General features: G+C 38.7%; 1 protein-coding gene and 1 non-coding gene across 3 annotated transcripts in view; one reads left to right on the forward strand and one right to left on the reverse strand.

The window, feature by feature from the left end:
• Positions 1-21,936, reverse strand: part of Pola1 (DNA polymerase alpha 1, catalytic subunit) — a 329,844-nt gene that overhangs the window by 8,810 nt on the left and 299,098 nt on the right. The window lies entirely within an intron of this gene.
• Positions 9,043-9,148, forward strand: LOC130868774 (U6 spliceosomal RNA). The gene has a single exon (XR_009056576.1). It is a non-coding gene; the product is annotated as a U6 spliceosomal RNA (small nuclear RNA).

A 21,936-nucleotide genomic window follows, 5' to 3' on the forward strand; every position in this document is an offset into this window, starting at 1 on the left:
ACTTCATAAGAATTGACCAGATAGCTTGAAACTTTAACTGCCTGATGACCAAAGTCACGGCCCTTCAGTCATGGCCCTTCTCTTTCCAACTCTGTCTCTTTCTTAAAATTTAAGGTTTGTTCAGAGGAGGTAATAGGGGATAGCATTCCACTTTATTTAGCTACTTTAATATTGGCATCTGTTCTCCACTACAATTAATATCAAGGTTCCTTAGTAATGAAGGCTGGGGGCTTTTGGAAATAGGTGGCCTCAGTGAAGCCATTGATAAATTCAAGTCTAGGTGAACTTAATTTGGATGTAGCAAACTGCTAAAGAAAGTGGCTGTCCCTTGAAAGACATGTCTCTCCCTTAGGATTCTTCTTTTGTAAGCCTGGCCAAGCATTGACATATTGACTGACTCCCAAAATGAGGGGTTATTTACTTCAAGCAATAAGATATTTGACATTTTATGATTCACATTTCTCATTATAGAACAAAGATTAACAAACTATGATTTCGTCAAAAAAAGTTTTATTGAAATACACCATACTCATTATGTTTATTTTGTCTATAGTTACAATGGTGACAATGAACAACTGTAATGAGACTACCTGGTCATGAAAGCTGGAGATTTCACCAACAGACCCTATATACAAAAAGTCTACCAGTCTCTGGTAAAGAAGGTTCATAGGATATAACTCCTAGCTCAATGTAGCATTGTGTGCATAAAGATCCTGCTGCTCAGAAGGCTGAGGTGGGAGGATCTCATGATGGAGCTCAAAACCACCCTAGCAACACAGCCAGACCCTGCCTCAAAAACAAACATCACCTCTAACAAAACAAACCAAACAGAAAACCCCTGAAAAAACAGACTATTTTTTTAAAAATCATAACAATAATTTTATAAGCTAGAAAGAATCACTAGATTCATACAGGAAACAAGACCAAAGAGGCTTTCTGTAAGGCTAAACTTTTAGTTTATCCTTATCCTTTCTCTAAATCCTCTTTGTAAAGGGACAAAAAGAGAAACCTTTTAATGTACTGTTGGCTACTTTTTTCCCTTGACAGGATTTCACTAGATAACTCAGCCCAGCCTCAAACTCATGATCCTCCTGCAATGGCCTCTCAAACCCTGGGATTATATGCTTACAAGCACTGGCCACCTTGACCAGCCCCTATGATACATCTAAAAACAAGTAAACAAACAACAAAACCCCTCCAAATGTCACAAAGGTCTCCTAAGCATACCCACACAAGATTGTTTTGATTTGGGTAACTGAAAGCGTTTAGAATGTCATTTAGTGTTAATGTAGCATGCTAGAGTAAACACACTCATCTTTTCTGTGGGTGTAAAATGGTGGTGTGGTAGGCCGTATAATGTAAAATTTTTTTGCTTTATATGTGTTTAAATTTTCTCTAATAAAAACTCTAATCCTTCAGGTTGTTCTTTGGTTGCTATTAGGCAAAGGTTAAAGAGTATGGAGATAGAGATAGACTACATTAGGAAAGGTCGTGTTTTACATTCCATACTCTTCTCAAAGAAATGTATAACCCTTACAGTAAAGCTTAAGCCTTTCAGCTGCTGTTTAGAAAGAGGCTTCTGTCAAGGCACTCTTCTGATAGAGTACGTAAGTGCTCAGAGAGACTCAACATCCCTATATTGCTGTGCATTTTCACTCTTATCATCCTTAACATATTTATTGCTTTTTGTTCTTGTGTGCTTGGGATTGAACACAGGACTTCCCACACTAGCTGAGCTATATCCCTAGTCCAAAGCTAAGTATAAACTGGATCTTATTGATTTGCAAATTGCTGCCATCCATTTAAAGCTGTGTCACATTTGTGACTCAATGATTAAAAGGAGAGCACTGTGTGTCTCACACTGTACAGTTCTTGATTAAGTTATAAAATTCTCTGAAGCCTAGGTTTGACCTTGTTAAACAGTCTCTAGGCTTCATTTTGCAGATGGGAGCATGGAACTTCAACAGAGATAGTAGTAGAGGGTGTGTAGAGATGCATAAGCCATAATTCCAAAGAAGAGGGAAAGTTAGGTACTGAGGGGCCTAACTGATTTCACACATGTATGCCACCACACAGGCAATCTTTGCTCACTGATAGGATGAGCTGTACAAAGGGCTTACTTAGATGGTATACGTGAATGACGTTCACTATAGTTATGAATAGTAAAAGTATCACATCATCACATTCTTTTATCTGGTATATGTGCACTCATGTGCATGTGTGTTAGACATTATTGACACTCCATGATACTGACCATGGAGTTATTCTATTCCTATTTCCATCATGAAGTGACCAAATATTTAGTGTTCTGAGTGTCCTGCATAATTTGTCATATGGTTAGGAGGGAAACTTAAAAAAAAAAAAAACAATATGCAACTAACATGTATCTAACATCTAACCTGTATTTCTCACAGGTTAGCACTTGAATTGGAGAGAAACAGCCATAGGTAAGTAAATATATCATTCTTTAACACACAGAAGCTTGAACTGTTGCTTTATCCAAGAAATATTTGCTGAATGTCTATTACATGTCAGATACTGTTCTAAGACCTGGGAACACAGGAATGGACAAACACACACACACACCCGGCCTGCCTCCACGGGGCTTAATGTCTGATGTCCCTACACACATGACTGAGACAGAAAAATTTGCAAGCCACCACATGAGCATAAAGAGACATATTCTTGACAAGAAATGCAGTTCAGAAGACTGAGTTGCTTTTATTATCACTGTAATGCAGCCAATAAATCATTAATTATTTATAGCAGACATTAGAGCTATTTGTGTAATTTTAAAGTCTAAATTCTGAAGAATTGAAGTAGGCTTCAAGAATGTTACTGCCATCCTCTAAATAGCTCATCTATTGGCCTAAAATATGACTCTCTCCAAAATACATCAAATACAACATCCACAGCTGCCATCTGTCCCATGGCCATTGTAGACATCCCTTTCATTCACAAGCAAAGCCAGCAAGAGGGGGAGGGGACTTGAGATAGAGAAAGGATAAATTCCACTTGTGCGATTAAAAAAAAAAAAGGTAGAATAGTGAACCCAGTGGTTGAAAAGTGAAGATAAAAAGAAGAAAACAGTAATCTTGCTATAGAAACCAGAGAATTATGTTCCTGCTCTCCCCCTACTTTTTTTTTTTTTTGCTTTCACACTGTACAAACTCTAGCACCCTGAACAACTCGCTCTCCTGCTATTTCCAGCACTTTAAAGAAACTTTTCAACATTTCTGCTTGACACATTTTTTCAACAGGGAGGTGAAGACAATAAGTAAACAGGTAGTGAAGGGCTATTTAGAGAGCTGGTCAGTCACAGTAATAATAAAGGGGAAAACCCCCACCCGAACAGAATATCCATCCTATGCGCGGCAGCCACTGACGGCACATGACCTCTGACAAACAGTTTTCAGAGTAATTTTAATGCTACTCTGGATTTAACTTGACTAACTGGTAGCAATTGAGCACATCTTTTTTTCTTTCTTTCTTTTTTTTGTGGCAGCAGTTATCTAAAATGCTACAATAACAGCATCAAAAGTAGAATGGTGGAAGATTGGTTTTCCATTGTGCTGCTGAACTGGCATAATGCCCACTTTAAAAGCAATTCGCTGCTCATCACTGAAATCTGGCAGACACGACACTAAATGCCTTGAGGGAAAAAAGGGACTTGAGAAGGGGGAACCTACTCCAACCACCACGCAAAGGGGGGGGGGAGAGAAAGAGTTCCACAGATGAGGAATCTGGGTGAGAAGAGAAAATTGTCAAATAAAAAGTTTATAGCATTGCATGCAGACTCCCAACAGGCTTACTTAATTTGCTAGAAGATTTTGTCTACAGGTCTGCATTGGTAACAGCAGAACAAAACAAAAGCAAAATATATATTTATGTCTGTCTATTGTTCTGATGAAGCAAAAACCCAGTGAGTTCCATCAATCATATGTCAAACACGTCTTCCCCGTTTTATTTACCACCAAATATAATGAGTAAATATGTGATAATAAAACTCTTCTTTTTACATGGACATATACAATTTTTCCTCCTGCTAAATACAGGTAATGATTTAGGAAGCTTTCAAAATGTCTTTTTACTGTCAATAAAACTAATTCTATTCCTATTTTCACATGGAAAAAAAGGCTTTACAAATGAAAATTCAAATTAAAATTCTGATTATAGTGTAGTGTGACAACACCTGTATTTATAATTTTACTGTCAGCTAGCTTGTAGTGTTTAACAATAGCTCGAAGTAGAAAGTAATTGGAATTTGTCTGTAACATGCCAGATGACGGTATTGGGAACTTTGCTACGCTACAGCAAACTCGGTTTGATGGCAAAATAACCTCATGGAGATTTCTACAACTCAGAGGTTGCTGGGGTGTGTGTGTAGGTGTCCCCTTCCTAGATTGGAGGATAAGAGTTTGTATTTGATGAGAAAACACTGCTCTGATCCTGACTCACGCTCCAAGCCCCTTACCTACTCTGCAGTCTCTCCCACAGTGCAGATGCACTTTAGGTCCTACATTTACTGAGAAAAAGAAAGACAAGGTAAGTAAACAACACCAACGATATACTGTTTTGTGGAATCAAACCAGTAAGGCATTTTAACCATAAACCCAGAAGCAAGAGGGATGGAGAGGGAAGCAAACATCCTTGAGGATAGAAGAGCAATGAGGTAGGGAAGGATAAAATGTTGACAAAAGCAAAAGGCACAGGCTGGTTACTTGTCATCTGTCTAAGACTGCAGAGCCAGGAGCACTAGAGGTGTTTATTGTAATCACTGGTTTTTCAGTAACCACTGATAAATAACATAGGTCCCCTCACAGATGCCTAAGATTTGCTATTTATCAAACGATTAAGAGAAAATGTACACAACCCACCAATAATTTTACTGAGGCAATATGGAAAAAATTATTTAAAGCAGTGTTCTGCTGTCAACTTGAATCTTTCAAAACTTATAAACACACGTTAATCTCCACACACAACTTGCCTTACTCTAGTCTACAAGTGAAAAGCCCATCTTTTTCATTATCCTAAAGACAGAAAAAAAAGAGCCACATACAAAAGAAAAGCAGAATGACAGTGATGTTTTAGTTTACACTAGATATGGCAACACACACAAACTGTCAAAACTATGGAATGAAAAAAGCTGTTATCAAGCAACTGTCAAGAGAGTCCTCTGAGATTTGGAAATCTTGTGTTTATTGTAACTACTGCACATTACACAAAGAAAGAAACATCCCTCTCCTTGCTCTTGCTGCTAAATATCATGCAAGAGAACACAGGCTTCTCCCTTAGTATTTAGATTAATTTTTCTTCCCTGTATAATCCTGTGCTTGACAGAAACTCCCCTCCTCCTAAGGTGTCTACAGTGTGGTCAGGGTTCAGAGAGAAACTTGAAGTTCTATCAAACATTATTTCATTTCAAAAACCATCACCACCTCATTTCATGTTGTTAACTGGTTGTCTATCCTGTAAGAGTGGAATCTCTTAACATCAAAATGCATAGTCTTCACTTGAATGATTTTCTGACTTAGTTCTACAAAGGGAAATACAGAGTTGAAAAGGCATCCACACTTACAGTAAAATGATTTTAATTTGCGACTCCCTTTCCATTTCCCTATTAATGGATATAACAGAGAAACCTGAATTCCTAAAGGAAAATTACCATCTAATAGGGAAAGAAATGGGAAAAAATGCAGGGTCAAGATCTCTTTTCATAGTGCATGGTATTAGTGGGGTGTAGCTCATTTTCCCATTCCAAACTCAAGAGGCAAAATGTCCCTTGTAATCTCACCCAACTTGGTACGTTTTATTCTACTTGCCAAAGTGGCTTTTCACCTAACCAGAGGCAGCACCACTCCCAGTATGACTCTTCTTGTTCCAGGGTCCTGTGGCCCTGCTTAGCCATATGACAATACCTGGGTAATAGCAGCAGTTGCCCCTTGATTAATATAAGTGAAAGCATTCTTAAGCTGTTTTCACTTTTATTTTCCATATTTCCTTTACATGCAGGATGTACACTTTGTAAACAAGTGGATAGCAAAATCCTTACTGTAGCATAACTGCCTGATGTATGGGTCAAATCAAATCAAGATGCATTCTGTTAAAAAAAGAAAGGCTGTTTGCAAAAGATGAGCTGATATATAAAACAAGAGTCATAATTTGGGACCAAACAGATTTGACTGAATCTGCTTCTTGCCATTTTGCCAGCATGTTTCTTTGTATAGACGTTGTAACTTCAGTGCTTTAATGGCACATGTATCTTCTCAGTGATACAGGAAAGAAGGAGTCAACATGTTTTACGTGGGTCTCAGTTCTAAACAGGTTCTAATGGTTATCCAATGCTTAGAACATACTTATTTTAGGGCTTTAGCAACCTGGTATGACTCAGTCTAAAATAAAGTAAGCCAGTCAATGTGTAATCTATGGTAAAAATGGCCTAACGGGCTGGAGAGATGGCTTAGTGGTTAAGAGCACTGACTGCTCTTCCAGAGAACCCGGGTTCAATTCCCGGCACCCACATGGCAGCTCACAACTGTCTGACGACCCAGTTGCAGGGGATCTGATACCTTCACACCAATGTACATAAAATTAAAGTTAAATAAACCATAAAAAATGGCCTAACAGCAATGTCATTTTTTTAAAAAGTTAAGGTGACTAATAACCAAAATCTAAGTTCTTCTAAAACAGCTAAATCTTTTGTGGCTTTTAATAATCAGCAAGTTATTATTAATATTAAATCTTAATTAAAGTAAAGCACTGGCATGTTTTATCCCTTGTATTTCTTACAATTTTATGTTAAGTGACCAATCTACATTAATTTCATGCAATGAAAATCATGTTGTATGCAATTAACTCAACACCTACCAGTTCTTTCGTAAACAGTTCAAAATTTTTCAGGATGCGCTGGCGAGATGGCTTAGAGGTTAAGACTGCTGGCTGTTCTTCCAGAAGACCCAAGTTTGATTCCTATCACCCATATGGGAATCTAGAACTAGTCCTCCATGGGCACCAGGCATGCATATGTTGCACAAATATACATGCAGGCAAAAAACTTCATACACATAAAAAATTAACATCCAGAAGATGGCACAGCACGGAGCCTTGTGACAGAAGTTTGATTCCTGGAACCCATGTAAAAAGTGGTGTCATGCATCTGTAACTCTAGTACCCTACTTTGAAATAGAATGCAGAGAAGTTGCAGATCGGCTAACCTGGTGACAAACAGCAAGGGAGACCCGACTTCAACAAGGTAAAAGGAGAGAAGTGATTTCTAGAAATTGTCATTCCTGGCTTCTACATATGCACCATGGCATGTATGTATTCATCTTCCCCAACAAACAACAATGAAATTTCCCTCCATCAAGTATAGTGGTGCATATCTATAATCTCAGCATTCAAGAGATTGAGGCTGGGTGTGGGAAGATGTAGACTGGAGGCCAACCTTGGGTACACAGCAAGACTCTGCCTCAAAAAAAAAAAAAATAACTTCCTCATGTATTCCCAAAAATAAAGGAAAAAAAACCCACCCACAGCCTGGTGTAATTTTACTCATATTCACAGAAGGATTACCGTCTGAGGTCAATCTTGACTATACGGTGGGTTTGAAGCTGTCCTGGGCTACATAGCAAGACCCCTTTATCAAAACACCAAAAATAAAATTTCCTCACAATGTACCAAATTTCAGTGGGTTTCATGTGATAAAGAGCTATACCTTGGTGAAATTATGACAAGTGGTCCACTAAAGTTTAGAGACTTCTGTAACACATTTGGGGGCATCACTTTGAGTTACTCTAAAATGTACAAAGTAGTAGCATTATGTATATTGTAGTTAAGTTTAAAATGTGCTCTAGACCAGACTGGGCTCAAATTCTGACTCTGCCATTAATTTTCTAGGTGGCTTCGGGCAGGCTCTTTAATCTCTCTGTACCTCCAGTTCTTTATTTATAATGGAGGAACAACGATATTGAATTCTTAGGTCTGCTGAAAGTTAAAGAAGATAAAACATGGGCCATAATTAGAACAGTGTCTAATGTTTCATAAATTTTAACTATTATTATAAGCATACTCATTATTTTACAGTTTGAATCAAGGGTTTCATGTACAATCTAATGAAAAAGAAAAAAAGGGTACAAAACTACTTCCCATTAGATTTGACTTGGGAGGAATATATGAACAAAGACCCCTACAAATCTTCTATAGAAATATTTTGAGGCCTTTGGAGTATATGAACATTAAAATGATAATAGAGACAGCCTACACTAAAAACTTCAATTTCTGGTTGAAGGAAGCACACTAAATACACATATTTAGCTCTGCAAATGCCTAAATATTCACCAAAATTATACTAAGAAACTTTTTTGGTTTTTTGAGATAAGGCTTCTCTGTGTAACAGTCCTGACTTTCCTGGAACTCATTCTATAGACAAGGTTGGCCTCGAACACAGAGGTCTGCTTGCTTCTGCCTCCTGAGTGCTGGAATTATAGGTGTGCGCCACCACTGCCCAACCTACTATAAGGGATTTTTAAAGGCACAATAAACTCCAAAGAGGAGTGAGAATACCAACAGCAACACCCAGTAGAAGGATGCATGGTAACTTTTACAGCAAATCTCACCAGAATTTGAAGCTTGCAGAAGAGATAGCTGGAAGGGGGCTTATCTTATCCCAGAAATTTTCAGGGCTTGTAGAGTGGTGAAGACTGGTTGTAAGCATGACCAAAGTCAGACGCTGGATCTTCACTTCCATACTGTTAGAGTCTGAACCAAGGGTTCATTAAGCAACTCTGTCAAAACTGCATTTGAAAGCCTGAGCTCTCAACTCCATCCCGTTCCCCGAATGCCAGTAACAGGCTATTCTTTTCTGGTGAATTTGACCAGCTCATGAAAAGAGACCCCAAGTTACTGAAAATTACAGTCCTGATGTGTATCAGGAACAAGCAAAGCTTGTTATAAATAAAAGGCACCGAGATCATTGGCTAAGGTGATTCATGTTTGTAATCCTAACATTTGATGACAGACAGGAGGATCAAGAGTTTTAGGTTAGTGCTCGCTTCGGCAGCACATATCCTAAAATTGCAACGATACAGAGAAGATTAGCATGGCCCTGCGCAAGGATGACACGCAAATTCGTGAAGCGTTCCATATTTTTAGATTTGTAAATTGTAAATATTTCCTTCTGTTTTGAAGTCTGTCTTCTGTTCCTGTTACTGTCCCTTGAGCTATGCAAATGTTTTATTTAATTATAATCTTATTTGTCAAGAATTTCCATTTCTGGTCTAGAATTTCCAGTTTTTATTACAAATCTTACTTTTTAAACAAAAAAAAAGAGTTTTAGGTTAACCTTGGCTACACATTTGAGGCCAGCCTTATCTACATGGAACCCTGTTTCAAAAAACAACAAAAATGGGGAGAGGTAGGGAGGGGAGCAGATAAAAATGTAGAGCTCAATAAAAATCAATAAAAACAAAACAACAACAAAAATAATTAGGTTACTTTTGTAAAAGGCCTATAATTCCAGCATTTAGGAGGTGTGGACAGGAAGATCAGGAGCACCGGACTGAAATCTCAAGGTTCAACTTAGGAGCAGAAGGAGAGAGATCACGAGCAAGGAACTCAGGACCGCGAGGGGTGCACCCACACACTGAGACAATGGGGATGTTCTATCGGGAACTCACCAAGGCCAGCTGGCCGGGGTCTGAAAAAGCATGGGATAAAACCGGACTCGCTGAACATAGCAGACAATGAGGACTACTGAGAACTCAAGAACAATGGCACTGGGTTTTTGATCCTACTGCACGTACTGGCTTTGTGGGAGCCTAGGCAGTTTGGATGCTCACCTTACTAGACCTGGATGGAGGTGGGAGGTCCTTGGACTTCCCACAGGACAGGGAACCCTGATTGCTCTTTGGGCTGACGAGGGAGGGGGACTTGATGGGGGAGGGGGAGGGAAATGGGAGGCGGTGGCAGGGAGGAGGCAGAAATCTTTAATAAATAAATAAATAAAAAATTAAACACCTCACCCCCCCCCCCAAAAAAAAAAAACCAAAAAAAACCTCGGTAGATCATCCAGGTAGAAGAAGGCAGGCGCCCAAGTGCGGTGAGGGAACAGCCCAGCAGCCGATCCTCACAGTCTGAACAAGCTTTCAGAATTCATGTGGTGCCATTTTTGCTTTGTTTTTGCTATTTTGCCTATTGTTTGTTTGTTTTCCAGTGCTGGATTTGAGCCTAGGACTTTGCTGGGTATGGTCAGAGATTTTCAGTCACTCTTCATCTCCTGTGGTCTTGCAAAATCACCTGCGTGGCTTAAAACACGTAGACCAAGGTGCTGGCCCCCGGTCTTACTTCCAGGTCTTAAAACAGTTTCCCTATTCCAAAAGCTCAAGTCTACTAGAATTATAGTAGAGACACAGGGTTAAAAACAGTTGTCCATAGGCATCAGAGTAGATGAAAGACAATTCAAGACAAAGTTCCCCAAACTTCATTTGCCATGTATTCTTTCTCAGGGAGCTACTGAAAACATCCTTTATCACTCTCCAAGAGAAAGTAAACAAAAAGAACAACACAGCATCTAGGATATAAGGCCTTCAAAATAAGTGCTGCATGAAGGAAATGCCCAGACAGTGGTAATAGATCTCCAGGTGAACAGTTAGGCATGAGGCCATGAAGGTGATCAGCTCACAAGTACCAGCTATGTGTCAATTGGATTAAGGGCAAGGTTAAAAAGGGTGGGAAAGAATTGGTATATGGCTACTAACCCGCCAGAACTGGGCCATATCTGAATGAGGAAGATAAGTATGGGCTTTTAAGTCCTGCAGGGTACGGATAGGTAGAAACGACTGCACAATGCATTTTGTTTCTGTTAGAGATAAAGAGGAAAATACCGAAAGGAACAGCAGCAGGATTTACAGGTGGTTGCTTTTGAAGATAGGAAAAAGATTTTTCTAAATAGCCGTACTTAACTTTTTAAAAAATTTCATACAATATATTCTGACGATGGTTTGCCCTCCCACAACTCCCCTCAGATCATTCCCATCTCCCCGCCCATCCATCTCCACTTCCTTTCTTTATTAAGTTACTCATTTGTCTATACATTCTTTTAGGTATTGAGACAGGGTCTCATGTATCTCAGGTGGCCATCCCATTTACTATGTAGTAAGGATGACTTTGAATTTATGACTTTCTGGGAGTACCTCCTGCTCTCTAAAGTTGTGGTTACAAGTGGGTTTCTTGGCACAGTTGTAGGTGAAGTTAAGAATTTAACTCAGGGCATTATGTATGCTAAGTACTTCATTGAAAAGTCAGGTATTATTATGATGTGCCTGCCTTTATATATGACTTGGTCTTTCCCTTTTATAGCTTTCAGTATCCTTTCTTTGTTCTGTTTGAGTATTATGTGATGTGGGGAGTTTCTTTTCTGCTCCTATTTTGGTATTTTGTATGCCTCTTGTACCTCAGATAGGCATTTCTTTCCTTTGATTTGGGAATTTTTCTATGATTTTTTGGAAAATATTTTTTGTGCTTTCTATACCTATGATTCATTGGTTTGGTCTTTTCATACTGTTCTAGAATTCCTGCATGTTCTACTGTTTATTTTTTAGATTTACTATTTTCTTTGGTTGAGTGATCCAGTTCCTTGACCTTGTCTTCAAGACCTGACAGTCTCTGTTCCACTTGATATAGTCTATTCCTTGACCTTGTCTTCAAGACCTGACAGTCTCTGCTCCACTTGATATAGTCTATTCCTTGACCTTGTCTTCAAGACCTGACAGTCTCTGCTCCACTTGATATAGTCTATTGGTGATGGTGTCCTCTCAGTTTTCTGTTTGACATCTTGAGTTTTCTTCAGCTTTTCTTTATTATCTTTACTAAATTCCATGTTCATATGCTGAAGAGTTTTCAGGATTTCATTCAACTGTTTGTGTCTTTGCAGTCCCCATTGAGGCATTTATTTCTAGCCCCTGTGAAGTCCTTGAACATATTTAGAGTAGCTATTTTGAACACACCATCTAATGCATCCGCTAAGTTGCATTACCCAGAAGAAATGGTAGAGGTGCTAATTTATGGAGGAGACATTTTCTTGGTTATTAATGTATTGCTTTTGTGGTGAGACCTAAACACTGGGAGTTATGGCGTTGGTGGTAGTTTTTTTTCTTTTTTGCTATGGATATCTGGTCTCACCTTGGTTGAGTATTTGGATCTGTGTTTGTTGTTACTCCAACTTGTTAGGTTGTGGACCAGCTGAATGGTGCTTGGGGTTTGATTTTGGAGCCAGTCTGTGTAGTCTAATATCAGCTAGAGATATATGCAACTTCTGGGCTCAACAACACTTTATTTTTTTTATAATTTATTTTTATTTAATGTTCATTCGTGTTTTGTTTGCCTATATACCTGTGTGAGGGAAGCCCTAGAACTGGAGTTACAGACAGGTGCTAGCTAACATGTGGGAGCTGGGAATTGAACCTGGGTCCTCTAGAAGAGCAATCAGTGCTATTTCTTGTCTGCTGAGCCATCTCTCCAGCTCCAAGAGCAGACTTTCTTTATTCTTAGAAGATTCCCACTGTTGATCTTTAGAAATCTGTGAAGGCCTTGCTAGGTTCTACATGTGGTTTTTGGCTTGCAGGGGCTAAGGTCATCGGCAGGCTATGGTCACAGTGGCAATGCTTTGTGGGAGTAGGGTACAGGATACTACACTGTCTTTATATGGAGGTGGGTGGAGTGGAGGTCTGACTGGGGATCCTTATCTGGGTTAAGGCCCTAATATACTCTGAGTTTCTACAGCATTTTGGGTAGTAGCCTGCCTCTGGGAGTGGGGTAAGACTCCCTCTGGGACTGAGGTTGTGGAGTGGGTTGGGTGGCTGGAAGGCAGACAGAACTGGTTCTAGGGGAGGATCTCCCTAACTGAGGTTGAGGTTAAAGGACTACATGCAGTTCTGAAGCAGCAGGGTAGGCGGGGAAGCTAGAGGGCAGTCTAGTTGACTGTCTCAGGTGGTCCCTACCTGGGGTTCAGCAATTGCATTTTTGGAACACTCCCCAATTTCAGCTTGCTTTGAGGCCACACTGTCTTCCCCAAAAAGTCAAGGGATGTTCTTCTGGCAGTCTAACTTTCTAGAACAGGGTTTTACATAAAGGACCTCTTCACAGTCTAATTGTTAAAACTCTCAGATCCCATCAGTCTTACATACACTATGCAAGTACTCTACCACTAGTTACATCACTAGATTCTCAGAATTTTTTTCAAATTAAAAATTAAAAACAGAATTGCAGAGTAAAGCAATTATATTGGAACACATTTATCATAATATTTAAAGTGCTTAAATGTAGTAATGTATGTTCTTACTAAGATATTGCAGATAAGATGTAGCATTGTGGCAACTAAAGGTTCAAAGCAATGATGAGTTAAATGTAGTATTTTAGTTATCTGCAACAATTGTAATGTGACCTGAAAATGCCCTTGATTCTATTGGTGACTAGGTCACAGATAATGGTAGAACCAAGGTATTTTGAGGCCTCCATTCATATATGAAGAGTGTGAAATACCACTTAGAATATCAGTCAAAATACAGGCACATTTCATTTCTTCCATTCCTGATGATGAACTCCTTAGGTCTAGAGTTGCAGTTCCCCAAGTGTGGGGGTGGGAGCGAACTTGGGGAGACCCTGAGTCCCATGAAGGGGTTTTCCAAGATCAAAATGTTTTCAAAAGGTATTCTAAGACATTATTGGCTTTTTGGCCCTCATTCTCTCATGGGTCTACAGTGAAATTTCCAGAGGCTCCCATGATGTGTGCGGCTATCACAGACTGAAGGCAAAAGCAGAGATGAGTCATCAGCTGCTTTCTGTTAAGCCAGAAAGTTTAATGGTTTTCAAAGATCTAAAGTGACATTTATCTTTTACTTTGTTTTGCAAACCATATATATTCATATAAGCATGTAATAAGTTTATTATGTTAAAGTAGATTTAATAAACAAAACTCTGTGCCACAGATACACAATATGACTGACTTTCTGTAATATTAATTATGCAAAGACCAAAAGGCTATTTTCCTTGTGGCCAGAAAAAATTGCTGCTACATTTACTGTTATTAGGGTTTTTTTTTTTTTGTTTTTTGTTTTTGAATTGACAAAATACTATCTTGGCTTTCTTTATCATCGGTGCAGTGGCCACCAAGTTCTCTTTACACTCTACACATCTACCTCACTAGCTAAAACTGAGGGCTTGTCAACCTACTGACATTTCAGGCTGGTATATATGTATTTATGTTTGGGTTCATGTTAAACACAGGGTCATACTCTATAGTCCAGGGCTGACTTGGAAATCATTCATTAAGTAACCCCTGCTGTATTCAAACTTTTGACATTCTTCTTGCCTCAGTCTTCAAAGTGTTGGGATTACAGGTAGGAATCAGCTCGGTAATTCTTTACTGTGTGCCCATTGCAGGCTTTGACAAGGAACTAGAAACTATGTTTCAAGACTTTATTAAACTTTCCCTTGGAGACAAAAATCACCCTGGTAAATAACCACATATTCTTCCATATATTCACATAGAATTACCATCTCTCTGTTACAAAGGCCCACTTTTCACGTGTACCCACTTTAGGGGGAGAATTTTTCCTGTCATGAAATTGATAGTGACTACTTTGCACAAATGAGATACCTACTCCTGGAGGGTGGGATTAATGAGAACAAAGACGCACAGTGAGATACTCAAGATAAACTGGGCCCAGGAAAATCCACTCAAACTCTTGCTTGCTCTAAAAATGGACACTGCCAGGAGAGGGAATGGTAATGAAAGAAGCTGAACAAGATAGTTTCTTTTGGACAAGGACAGAAGCCAATATAATGCAAGAGAGTCACCCAAGAAAGATAGAAACTTCCAGAAAAGACTTCTGACTGAGTGAAATCATGAAGAAAGCAAATGTGAATAACAAGAGGAGAAAATTACTTGTATTGAGTGGAAAAGGCTGGAGAGGGAGTAGGCCATTGTAGGCTTCATCTTTGGGTACCTTCAGGAAGGAGGATGATCCATTAGCCATGTGAAAAAAAAAACCTGGAGGGGCTGGAGAGATGGTTCTGTGGTTAAGAGCATTTGCTGCTTTTACAGAGGACCCAGGTTTAGTTTCTAGCACCCATATGGCTGCTCACACCTATTAGTAACTCTAGTTCCAAGAGACCTGATGTCCTCTTGAGGCTTCTGTTGGTATACAGGCATGTACATGGTGCAGAGACACACATGCAGGACACACACACACTTAAAATATGACCTAGAATATGAAAGTGAGATGTTTTTGTATATACACAGCTCAAAGCTGGTGGGGACAAGGCAGTTAGAAAACTCAGAGTATGTCCCTTAATAGTACCCCATGTTTTTACCAGACATGCCAACAGACACTACCTACTTGTTTTCTGGTGGAAATAGAAACTTCTTTGTTTACTAAGGTTCCGTCTCTACCACCCAGGGCATAAAAGAATGACAAGAAAAACAGATGAAGAACTTGATACCCTGTCAACTACATCAGCTAATTATCACCAAGCAAGCTGTCAATCCCACAAGCTTTTACAGATTCCTTGGCTTCTCAGAAAAAGCTCTTTACAAAATTTTTTCACTTTGTCAGAACCAATTAGAAAGATTTATTAGGACCTTGGTTATATAAGAGTAAGCTATAAACTGTGGTAGCCAGGTAGGTGGAAACCATTTTCTGACCATTGGACTTCCTTCCCTATTCATAGAGTGAGTCCCTACTAATTAGTTTGTAAAGTGATGCTGCTGGCCTTTGCCAGGGATTCAGAATTGGTTTGAGAAAGCCAGAGATCCTCAGGTTTCTGATTCTGGGAACTACAGGATAAGCACATTTAGAGCACACTGTGGCCATGACAAGCAGAGAAAATCTATCTCCCACAAAACAGAAAGCAAATAGGATGATGTACATTTGAGAAAGTGAGGTGGGAGACAGGGAGGGACAAAGCCAGTGGCTGTGTAGGCCCTGGATTCTAAGAATCTCTGAACTCTTCATTTTATGTGCATTGGTGTTTTACCTGCATGTCTGTGTGAGAGTGTCAGATCCCCTGGAACTGGACAGTTGTGAGCTGCCATGTGGGTGCTGCAAACTGAACCTGGGTCCTCTGGAAGAGCAGCCACTGCTCTTAACTGTCAAGCCATCTCTCCAGCCAGAATTCTTTTTGGTCACAATGTTTGTCCTTCTATTCTTCTTTTAAAGATATGCCTCATTACATAGCCCAGGTAATCTTCCTACCTCAGTGTTCTGAGTGTCAGGGTTACAAGATTTTTGAATTTTATTCAATTTTAAGAACAGTTGTACATGTAATTCCAATTTCAGTTTATGTGACTGGACCCTTTTGTAATTCTGATGAACAGATGGACACCTCTGCTTTATTCCCTGGCACCCAAGAACATGATAATCTATGTTCTAAGTGTGTCAGGCACATTGGCTGCACAGGATAAAGAACAAACAGACACCCCTAACTATGGGAGTCAACAACAGAGAGTGCTTCAAGACTGAATAAACTTCTAACATTTTATTCATGGGGTCATCTTTTTCAAGTGGAACTTCTATGACTCGGGTCCTCTGGAAAAGCAGCAAGTATTTTTAACTACTGAGCCATATTCCCAGACTATCTTGTATTTTCATCCTGAGTCATGGACAAGGGCTTTTATGAACTGATTCACTTCAGTGCAGAGGGAAACAGAAGTTTTTGGATGCCAATGAAATCAAATTAGTTTATAACTAAATTAATCTGCTGAAAATGGATGGGCAAAGAATTTATAAAAAATGAGTTAAAATAATATGCAAATATTAAAAAACCTCTGGATTTTAATCCATAACCATATCTACTTACGTATTTTTGTGTATATCTACCAGGTGCCTTAAAATACAAAAACCACACAGCGTTCTTTCAAATTACTTATATACCTACAATTAATTCCATAAGTATCAAGAATCTTAGTAAAAATATCAAATGGTAAGTTATTGTTAGTTTGGGTGTGGATGTTCCCAAAAGGCACATGTGCTGTTACAGGTTTAGTTCCCAGCTTGGTGTAATTGGGATGCAGTAAAAACCCAAGAGGTAGAACCTAGTATACGGTTGTTTTGAGTATGTGTGTGTGTGTCTGTTTGTCTGTTTTTGAGACATGTTCTCTCTTCATAGCACCTGGAAAAATACACCCCCCCCCCACTTCTTAATCAAGATGTTATGCTAAGCTGGGCTGTGGTGTACACTTTTAATCCCAGCACTTAGGAAGCAGAAGCAGGCAGATCTCTTGACTTCAAAGCCAGCCTGGTCTACATGGTGAGTTCCAGGACAGCCAGGGCTAGCCCTAAGTCTAAATGTAGGATTTTATATTTTAAATTATTTTTAGTGGGTGAGGTTTATAGATGTTGCACAGGAGGCCTAAACTCATGGACCCAAATGATTCTCTTGCTTCCCCCTTCCTGAATAAGTGGTACTATAGTGCATACTAGCATACATGGCTCAGAATTTTAAATGTATGGACAAAAGAACTGAAAAACAAGATAAAGTGGACAGGTAAAAGTAGTAACTGAGATTGAAGTTTAACTGTTGCAAATTTTATTTTACAGAGAAGACAAAACTAGATACTGGGCAACTGTGCTAGGCAGCTCTGAAGTGATGCCTGTGACCTGGGGTAGTTCATAGTAAAAGGGTCCTCCTATCTAACTCATTCCAAGCACAGCCAGTCGTGTCCAAGTCAACAATACATTTCCTGTGGAGAGCTGTTAATATCAACCCTTCATAGTGTGACCTGATTTCCAGTGTATGTATCTATGCAATCTTAGAAAAGTAAACCTGAGTGTGACATAAACAACAAATCTCAACAGCCCCTTAATGGTCAGCATACAAATCGTTACTGAGGTATCTATCTAGGTGAGAAGGATTTGACAATTCAAGGAGGAATGTACGAGAGCTGGGGTGGAAGATGCCCATTATAGTTCTATAATCTTCCCTATTGTTTGGATCTTCTGTCACAAAAACACATTGATAAAGTATTTGTAGCAAAAATAGTTTAAAATGTTTGATTTTAAAAGGGAAATAAATATCTCTCATTCTGGGAAAGTTCTTGGAGAGCCGGAACACTCATTGTTGCCTCAGATTCACTCCATTAGAGCTGTTCTCAATGAAAACAAAACTAAAAAAGGTCACTCCATTAATCATGACATTTAGAGTACAAGAAAAGTAGCCACATTGCTTATTTTCTGGAATATAAAAATTCAACACCAAAATGTTATTAAATCGAGTTAGTATTATCAGTAAAAAATATGCTCTATTTCCTATTATTTATGAAGCCCTATCCTTTTCTTTCTTACCAATTACATTCCCTATCATTTCCAAAATATACAAACTGTTTTCAATCAACAGATTTCTTTATTACAGTGTGCAGCATGCTTGTTACTGCCTCTTTTCTATATTGAATCCTTGATTGGACAAGCATTTTGAATTTAACACGGACCATGATTGCACATATCAAACAAATTAAGGCTGTCAGTCTTTTTTTTGGAGACCATTCTTTATACATACTATCACTGAAGAGTACCCTAAGTGTATTTGCTCAGGAAAAATGGGGCAGGAGTGAAGAAATGATTGCTATTGAACTTTGCCATGTTATCTAGCTGCTCTTATGAACATGCACTCAGGTTACTACTGTCCTTTTAAATGTAGTTTAGAATTCCAATGTTGTATATATAGTGTCCAATGTCATATATAGTGCTTTACAGTATTAAACATTCTTCACACTTAAGAGGAGATGATATAACCAAGGGTACCAAAATAAAGGTTAGAAAATAGGGACACAAGGTCAGCCAGCCTGGAGCTCTTTAATAACTTGTTTTGTGATAAAAGACATAGTGTTGGTCGCACTGGCATTCTTCTTAACATTCTGCCTGCCTATGAAATGAAGAGTAAGATGCACAGAAGTTGTCCTCTTCACAGGAACCTGAAAAGACTTTCTACCAAGAGGCAGTGGAAATAATCTATACTTTATTACCACTCTAGGCTAGGATGTATGGTCTAAAATCCAATCAACTGCATCAAAAGTTTTTAAGGAGCGGAGAGATGGCTCAACAGTTAGGAGCATGTGCTACTCTTGTAGAGGACCTGAGCTCTCTTCCTAGCATCCACGTTGACTTGCTCACAACTACCTGTAACTCCAGAGAATCTGAAGTTTCGGCTCTACAGGCACCTGAATTAATGTATAAGCACAGACACACACCCTTAAAAATAATAAAAATAAATCTTAAAAAATTTAAAGTTTTTTTTTAAAAACTGATTTCTAGTTTGAAAATAACTATGAGAAATTAAATACTTCATAATAATAAATACTAAAACATTACCTAAACTACTGAAACCTCCATTAGACATTATTAAACACAGCTGTGGCATTGCCAGCTTATACAGTATCTGATGGTCTGAGACACCTTCTCATTTGCATTGTCAACTAAAGATAAGAATACTAAGGCAATTCCGGGCGATGGCGCACGCCTTTAATCCCAGCACTCAGGAGGCAGAGGCAGGCGGATCTCTGGGAGTTCGAGGCCAGCCTGGTCTACAAGAGCTAGTTCCAGGATGGGCACCAAAGCACCAAAGCTACAGAGAAACCCTGTCTCGAAAAACCAAAAAAAAAAAAAAAAACTAAGGCAAGAATACTTTTTTTTTTTTTTAGTACTTTCTTTTTCCTAGATACAAGGTTTCTCTGGGTAGCCCCAGCTGTCCTGGAACTTCATGTTTCTAAAAACAGAATTAGGGACTACTTTTATTCAGACAGGGTCTATGTATTTAAACATACTATGTATCTGAAGATGACCTTCTAATCCTTCTGCCTCCACCTCCAGAATACTGAAATTGCAGATGTGTGCCACCACAGTTACTGGGGATGGAACCCAGGGCTTTGTACAAGTGATGCAAGTACTACACCAGCTGAGTAATGTTCCTAGCCCTGAACTAAGAATTATTTTTTTAAAAAATCATTTATTTTTATTTCATGTGAATTGGTGTTTTGCCTGCATGTATGTCTGATGGTTTTGGATACCCTACAACTGGAGTTATAGACAGCTATGATCTACCATGTGGGTGCTGGGAATTTAACCCAGGTCTTCTGAAAGAGTAGCAACCAGTGAGTGCTCTTAACCACTGAACTCTCTCTCCAGCCCCTGAACTAAGAATTCTTAAACGATTAAACATTCAATTTTGGAAACAATGGAAAAAAACTACAAAACACACAGAAAAAGAAAACTTCCCTGGAATTAGGAAAATAAAGTAAATTTTAGAATTAACAATTAGAATAAAGGCTCTTTATAATACAAAATTATGGTTATATGACCATCTTTAAATATCCCCCCTAAACTGTGAAAACAAACACAATACTTTGTACAACATAGGCAATAGAGAGCTGCATGGAAAGAAATAGATATATGAAAACACACAGGAATTATATGAGGAGATGAGTGTGTAACTGTGCTTAGAGGGCCAGAGAAGAATTCTATGGGAGTCACATTTGAGCTGGAGGAGCATGGGGGGAGAGACAGAATCTGAAAAAACAGATTAAAAGTTAGTTTAAGTTAGGAAGAAAACATACCCTTTATTGGACCAAGCTTGCCCTTATTATCAGCACGTCAACACTTACCAGTAACCCAGGTTTTTAGTGCTGGGTACAGGTCTAGTATATATATAGAACATGAATCCCAGAGTATCCAATGTTTAGTCAGATTGACCAAATATTCTATTGAGAATTTTTTAAGAAGTGTTTTTAAAATAATTTGCTTATTTTTATTTCATGTGTATTCATGTTTTGTCTATGAAGGTGTCAGATCCCCTGAAACTGAAGTTAGGCAGTTATGAATTGCTATGTAGGTGCTGGGAATTGAACCTGGTTACTCTGGAACAGCAGCCAGTGCTTTCTAGCTGCTGAGTCATCTCTCCAGCCCCTCCATTGAGAATTTCAAGGTGGTGAATCCTTCCTTCACTAGATCAACCTGCTGTAAAGGGAACGACAAGGTATTTCAGTGATTGTGGGGTACACATTTGGTTCAGAGAGTTTTTTAGCACAGGACTTCAAAACAGGAACATTTGTTACTGTTCTTAACATGAATCTCATTGGGGCTCTGTATCTGAATAGTGATAATGTCTGATAGTATTACCATCAAGACTTGAGATGAAATGGAAGGGCCTATACTTCTGGCACATAGTAAGTTCTTGGCTAAGGACAGCTACAAACCTTCTATGCTTTTTTGATACATGGACTGCCAATGGACTTGAGGCTTGAATCATAACCTTTCTTCTTGAAGGAACTATATTCTTGTGAGGAACTATCCAGAACAATATTAAATGAATATGACTGACATAAAGCGTTTTGAAAAATCACAGTATTTACTAATACTGTCCATAAATTGAAGCTAGAGATTTCATAATACCATGTTGTAAAAAGACCCAAGGAACTTCTTATGTACCTACTGTATGCAAGATAGTATGCTAAAATATGACATCTATAGAATTCACCAGTTCTAGGACATATATATAAGACAATGAGAATTTAGGTAGAAAAATCACTCTAGTTGTTTCTTCTAAATTTTATTTGAAATTTATGAACTATAACTGACAACTCTCTAGGATGCTGAGTTCTTTACATATAATTAATACATAGGAAGTGATATAACTTTCCTGTAAGGATGGAATTATCATAAGACACTTATTAGCTGAAGATCTATGAGCTGGTGGTGGATATTTAGAATTTAGTAAGAAGGTAGTAGGTGTGTCTTTATCTAAGATGGACTGATGTAAAAACAATTATCAAAGCTTTGGGTAAGGGTTGCTCTCTCTATTTTGCCCCCAGTCAGCATTTACAGTGATCTGACACCCTGAAATCTGATTCTCACAAGTAATTGGCCTTCCAGGTCACACACCCCCTTTGTT

The sequence above is a fragment of the Chionomys nivalis genome, chromosome X (genome assembly GCF_950005125.1).
Source record: "Chionomys nivalis chromosome X, mChiNiv1.1, whole genome shotgun sequence".
NCBI classification, from domain to species: domain Eukaryota; kingdom Metazoa; phylum Chordata; class Mammalia; order Rodentia; family Cricetidae; genus Chionomys; species Chionomys nivalis.